Source organism: Palaemon carinicauda, chromosome 5, assembly GCF_036898095.1.
Source record: "Palaemon carinicauda isolate YSFRI2023 chromosome 5, ASM3689809v2, whole genome shotgun sequence".
NCBI classification, from domain to species: domain Eukaryota; kingdom Metazoa; phylum Arthropoda; class Malacostraca; order Decapoda; family Palaemonidae; genus Palaemon; species Palaemon carinicauda.
In genome coordinates this window covers 15,796,337-15,803,836 of record NC_090729.1, presented here as the reverse complement: position 1 = coordinate 15,803,836, position 7,500 = coordinate 15,796,337, and positions in this window count along the sequence as shown.

Here is a 7,500-nt window from a genome sequence, read left to right as displayed (position 1 = left end):
TATATTTTTCTGCTAATATGTTGCATATTTCCTTTTTTTCATTCGTTAGCCGTCCTTCAATTCTTAGACGGCCTATTTCTAATCTCCCTTTATTCATCTTTTTTGCATAGGAGTAAAGTACTTTGGGGTTTTTTTTTTTATATTTTGAAGTGTCCTTTCTTCTAAGTCCCTTTTTTCATTTTCTTTCGACTGTATAATCTTTTGTTCTGCATTTTCTATCTTACATTTTATTTCCCTCATTTTCCACACATTTTTTTCTTTTGCAAGATTTTTCTTCCACTTTCTAATTTTCTGAAATAAGATCCTTCTGTCTCTTGGTATGCACGTCTTTTGTTTGTTGTTTTTTTTTTCGGTACATATTTTTCAACAATTTTCTCCAGTATTTTGTACAGTATGTCCGTATTTTCCTGTATATTATCACTTACAAATACATTTTTCCATTATTTATTCAGTTCTTCATTTATTTCTGACCATTTGATATTCTTACTGTAAAAATTATATTTTCCATATCCTTCCCAACGTTTTGTGCTTTGATTAATTTTGCGATCACTAGCTTTTGAAAGGACTATTAATTCTATGACATTGTGGTCTGAAATTCCCGTGTTATACACTATTATTTCTTTAACATAATTCACCTCTTTCAAAAATACTAGATCTAGGACATTTTCCTTTCTTGTTGGAATTTGGTTTATTTGTTGCATATTATGTTCTAATAGCATATCTTGAAGCTTTTCAAATTGCCTCTTATCTTCTGCGCTACTATTACTATCTTTTTTATATGTATACATACAACCACTTTCTTCTATCCGTTCTTTCCAATCCACGAAAGGAAAGTTAAAATCTCCGGATAGGAGTATATTCCAGTCTTTATGGTTTCTATTATTATGTCAAACTCCTTAGTGTTTGGGGGTCTGTAAACTACAATATTCACTAGTTTTTCAAATTCAAATTCTACCGCAATCAATTCACATTCTGTGTTGCTGTATTTTTCACAGACTTTTCCTTGATTTATGTCTCTTCCATATGTTGTGGTTCCCCTTTGATTCCTATTTTTTCTGTCTGATCTATAAGTTTGGAAACCCTTTATCTGGTCATCACTGCCAGTCTCTTGGGAATACCGTTTCACTTATATTTAATATATCTATTTTTTCAATTTGGGTTAGTTCTTCTAAGAACTCTATTTTCCTTTTAGAGTTACTCGTGACTAAACCCTGTGCATTCATCACTATTATGGTTTGTGTTTCATCCCCATTATTTAATATTGGTAATAATATGGATTCTCCCATGCTTCCTTCCTGTTCTGATATGATGTTCTTTTCTTCATTTCCCGGAATTCTGCCATTAAAAAATCCAACTTTTCTATTTTATTTGCTCTTTCGCCTTCATATTTATTTTTGTGTGTATACCTGCAATTGTCCCCATATCTGCACCAACCCCTGGCATTATAGATGCATTCTTTGTAGTTGGGCTCTAAATGTGCAGAGAGAGAGAGAGAGAGAGAGAGAGAGAGAGAGAGAGAGAGAGAGAGAGAGAGAGAGAGAGAGAGAGGGTTTACACAGTTTTCTTAATACGCTATTAGATGGGCAATATTTCAGGCAGGAAAAGGGGTTTCTTCGACACAGTTTCATTACTTACTCACCTATTTAATAACACAGTCTGGTGTGTTTCCATCGAGTGGTGGGAGAGCTATCAACCTGACGATCAGCTGATCACCAAAATAAATCACCGACAGACTACATACTGACAAGGGTGGAAGTTTACCTTGGTAAGTCTAGCTATTTAGAATTGGTTCGATTGGAAAACAAAATGGTTAGAAAATAAATCAGCAACGTAAACAAGTATAATTTCCGAGGATTTTCCAAAATACTATCAGTGCCTGAAAGTTATACTATCTATCATAATACAAAAGAGGGTTGCGGTGGCCGATGTGGTAACGTTCCTGTCTGGTGAATTCCAGACTGGGGTTTGATTCCTGCTCAAACTCGTATTCTCTTTAGTCGCTGCAACCTCATCATCCTTGTGAGCTAAAGAGGGGGGTTGAGGGGAGCCTATAGGTGTATATTCTCTGTCCCCAGTAGCCATCGCCTGGTCCTCCTTGGTCCTAGCATGGTGGAGATCATATGTATATATGGTCAGTCTCTAGGGCACTGTCCTGCTCGATGGGGAAACATCACTCTCTCTTGCCCATGCTATTCATGAGTGACCAATAAAACTTTTAAAGTAGCTAGTTGTTCGAAATAAAGTGAATTACCACACAAATTCCAACCTATAAAGTTTTACCACTGAATTGTCTGAAACATAATCTATGTATCTTGAATCACTTAAAACACCTTTTTTTTTCCCTTTAGTGGAGTTATTATTCATCGATCAGAAGACCATCGGTGAAATTTAGCTCTTCACTTAGAAGCCAAGTAATAGAAAATAATGATATACATATACTGTGAAGTGTTATATAAAAATAAAGTATAAGAATACAATTATATGTCTGGACCTCCCTTAGGTTAATATAGCATGCATCACTGTAATTACAATGGCTGTAATCCGTAGCTATGTTGGGGACCATGAGTTATTGATTACATATCCGAACTTCATAATTCTTTTTCAAGTACTTCCCTTTTGTTTTATGTTTTTGGTTCTTAGTATGAAAATAATCAGTTAAAACACAGGCAAGTTGATATATTTGTTAACTAAAGTTCTTGGTTCGTCTATTTATGTTAACTAATATTAACTTGGTGATATGATATAAGGTTCAAAATGAGGTCAACCAATATACAGTTTTAACTATTAGTGGGAAATGAAGTATTTCCTACACACATGCAAACCTATGAAGATTTGACATTAAGAATCATTAAATCCAAATTTAGAAAGTTAATCTCATAAATGATTCCCAAAAGTATATGTCTTAGTATTCTCTAATCAGTTTGTAAACTAAAGAATCTTTCCTAGAATGGAAGGGCATCACATGGAAGATAAAGAATATAAAATGATTACATAGAAAAAAGTTGTTCTCACAAAACGTGCCTGGATATCTTATGCAATTGAATTTAAAAGGGTATAATGAAGTTGTTAGGCTATTAGAAAGCCTATCAATTTCAATTTTATGAGTCGATTAGCTATTTCAAATAAAAGTTGTCAAATGAGTTAGTCACATAATCCTAGTTTCAACTCCTAAATGGAGTCCTACCATAAGCTTGAATTAACACTGGTTAGCCTAGGTATGAAGACATTCCCTAGACTTCCAGTAAAAAAAACATATCACTTGACATTTACTGTATATGCCTGGACACGGCCTAGGTCAGATTAGCTTGCAATACTGTAATAAAAGAATCTACATTTCTAAAGCTTCTTAAATCTCATTTTATGTTTTTGGCACAACGTATGAACGAAGTTATAGGCTTTGCCTGACGCCATGTATCAAAGAGGTTGTGCTCATAAAAATGAGTGACAATTTCAATGGCTGCAATAGTCATGGCAATGGCTAAAGATGTGGAGAGAGCTGCAGTTGGAAGACGAAAGAGAAGGAAATGGAGTCTGTGGACTCATTCCTACAAGAAGGTAGTTAGTACAATAATATTCTTTCATGAATTACATCTTGTGTATCAAGACCAGTATAGAAACGGGATAAGACTAGACGTAAATCATTTTAATGAGGTGGTTGAACTCATAATACATCTATAAACCAACCAAACATCAACATGAGGATGGCAGTACCACCACAAGATCGACTGGCAATTACCGTACATCATTTCACTATATATAACTGGTCTTCTGGTTCAGTATAATTATACAATTGGATTTTCTAGAGTTATTCTCAAAGTTAACCAAAGACTGTTCTTCTAAAATTTATGGAATTTATTTTTCATATTTATTCTCTTTCATCATTTTCTTCCCAGGTGAATCCCAACAGCCTTTGAGTTGCTAGTTAGCCAGTGTCTCATTACATCCATAATTCCAAGTGTCTGCTCTGACCTATATCAAGCGCTTAAGCTAAAGTTCATGAGCATTCATACCACACAAAATGCAAGAACAATAACAACAACAAAAATTATTTGATTTCACTGCTGTTAAACACCGACATTCAACACGTATTATTATTATTATTATTATTATTATTATTATTATTATTATTATTATTTGTTGAGCTATAACCCTGGTTGGAAAAGAAGGATGCTATAAGCCCGAGGGCTCCAACATGGAAAATAGCCCATGGAGGAAAGGAAGTAAGGAAACTACAAGTGGAATAATTTACCATTATAATGAAGTATTTCAAGAACAGTAACAACGTTAAAATAAACCTTTCATATATAAACTATACAATCTTTAAAAAAACTAGAGGAGAGAAATAAGATAGAGTAGTGTGCCCGAGTGTACCTTCAAACAAGAGAACTCTACCCCAAGACAGTGAAAGATCATGCTACAGAGGCTATGGCACTATCAAGACTAGCAAACATTGGTTTGATTTTTAGTGTCCTTCGTCTTGAAGAGCTGATTACCATAGCTAAAGAGTCTCTTCTACCCTTACCAAGAGGAAAGTAGTCACTGAACAATTACAGTGCAACAGTTAACCCCTTGAGTGAAGGGAATTGTTTGGTAATCTCAGTGTTGTCAGTTGTATGGGGACAGAGGAGAATATGTAAAGAATAGGCCGGACTATCCGGTGTATGTGTAGACAAAAGGAAAATGAGCCCTACCCAGAGAGAAGGATCCCAAGTAGTACTTTCTGGCCAGTCAAAGGACCTAATAACTCTCTAGAGGTATGAAGAATAACTGTTAAATCTTGGAGATCGTGCTTTGTTGATCACATAAGATACTATATAGTTACTGCAAAGGTTATAAACTATCTAATAACTACACAATTAAAGGATATGATGGTTTGTGCGTATGGCGCTTATGTTGCGCAGCAACTGAATCTTTCTTGTTGGTGTACGAATCTTTCAAATAATCAAATAATCAAATAATCAGAAATTTAATATAGTGGCATTGCTGATTTTATTTCTTATCTTGGAAGTCATACTTTATAAGGAAGATTGTCAAAGACTGAAAACTCCAAAAAGTTGTGGATTGAATAAAGACTACGTGTAAGCTAGAATATGTAATTATTGATATAAAATACTATTATTATTATTATTATTATTATTATTATTATTATTATTATTATTATTATTATTATTATTATTATTATTATTATTATTATTATTTTCTATCTTTTGTGTGACACATATTCATAAAAAATGTTATTAGATTCAAATTTCAAGAGATCTTTCGTGTATTTTAAATGTGGAACCCATCCACGTCGTATAATTGGCAGTGCCTTAATCCTTCCGATCGCTTTTATCCAAATGCACAACCTTCTTATTTTTCTTCTTTCACAGAGAACGTAAAGAAATTTTGCGAGCTATGAGGAGGACGAAAAGTCGAGATGAAAGGGGAAATGTGCATCCGGATGAATAATGTCATTTTTGGAAACCCTCAACACATCGGTTTGGGGTATTTCCGTCGCAGCTGCTTAGAAGGTGAATTTGAAGAATATATATAAATAAAGAAGATAAGACGCTGCAAGAGTGTACATTGCGATATTGCTTGCCTCTTCTCCAAAAAAAAAAAAAAATAAATAAAGGAGTTAGCAATGTATCTTTGCAATGTTTAGTTTTTTCATATAAAAGGAATGTATCTTTCTGTATGAATTCATACATTCTGAATTAAAAGTGGTGGATGTTAAAGCAGGAAATAAAAGAATTTTTGAAGGATTGCTTTTATCTCTTTTTCTTTTACAAATAAATTAGTTAAAGTGAAAGAGAGAGTATTTAGGTGACGAGAAATAGGAATAACTGCAGAATAAATAATCATTAATTGTCATAGGAAACTGCAAAATAATAAGGGTACTACAAATTAAAGGAATAAAGCTCACGTTATCGAAAAATTACATAGGAAAAGAAATACTGCCGAGAATTTTTCTAGTTCTAGTGAAATTGGAACATACACTATTATAAATTATTATTACTTCTAGCAAAACTACAACCCTGGTTAGAAAGGGAGTTTTTAAAACCTCGAAATATTTTCAAATTTTTGATGCTAAAACGCTGGCGGTAAAACGTTGGCTCTAACCCAGGATTGTGGAAGACTGCTACAGACGCTATGACACTACCCAAGAACATCTCGTATTCTTGAATGGCATCATCAAATTCATATAGTTCTGTAAAAAGTTTAATCGACATAGATTCTATAAATACTGAAGCAAAAATAGTGAAAGGGTTATATATTTGCTCATGCCAAACACAAGATCGTCAAAAAGTAAATGTACATCAATTATATTTCCTTCACATGAACACAGTTTACTAGGATTGGAATGACAATGGTATTAATTTTCATTTGGTGAAATATCAATTGGTGTTATTTTTATAACTATTATCGTGTAATATTTGTAATTTTTTTTTCTCTTTTTTAAATAACATGAATTCCTTTGCAGTCATATCCTGACTCTCGATGGCTAGCTTCATATCATTGGCGTTTTTCATGTTTATGGTCTCATTTATCTTCTCATAAGGCATGGCTATTTAATTTAGACCTAATTCTTTTTTATTTCTTTTTGTTCCACCAGTATTGGTTTTGTCAACCTAAAATTTGGATTTATACATTTCTTTGGGAATAAGCATCTAGCTGTTGCTTTTTCTTTGTGTGTGTGTGTGTACGTGTGTGTGTGTGTGTGTGTGTGTGCCATATTTGATCACTTGCAATCTCACTTGAATTATTTTGTAACAGACCATGTGGTAAAACTAAATATCTGAGTTAAAGACATCTGCTATTACTCCAGCTTCAATATGAGGTTCATTTTCAGTTTACTGAAATCCTTTACTTTATTTGAAAGAGGTTTTAGCTTAATAAAACTTGACATTTGAATGTAATGAATTACACACCTCCTTTCTGTCATTCAGCAATATTTAACTATAAATAACGTGAATGAAAGAAAATATTCCAAGTACCCTTAAAAAACTACAGCCTGTGAACAGGAACACATTCTGATATAAGAAAGTGGACATCTGAATAAAAAGAAAGTAAGATGTACAGTAATAATTCGGTGTTATGAGGTGGTTATAATATATCTAAAAAAAATAAAATCGTAGGTTAAATTGCCTGCGATCTAACGTATGCTAATCGGCTATAACAGTAATATAGTTTCCACCACAAGGAAGAGTAGTCTAGCCTAATTATAAAAGGAAATTACTCTCCAGGATCCAATATAACACTCTGAATAAGAGAATTAGCCAATGGATGAGGCAGGAGGCAAATGCCACCACACGCTAATAGTCGGAAACATTAACCACTCAATCTCACAATTGAAAAAAAAAAAAATATTCCGAATGAGAAGAAAAGACACTAGGATAGACGAGACAAACGTGAGAAAGAATAAATAAGTTAAAGTTAACTGTAAATAAAAAAGAAAAGGGCGGAACGAGTGCTCCCTATTTCCCCTATCTATATAACTAATAAATTTATCTGGGA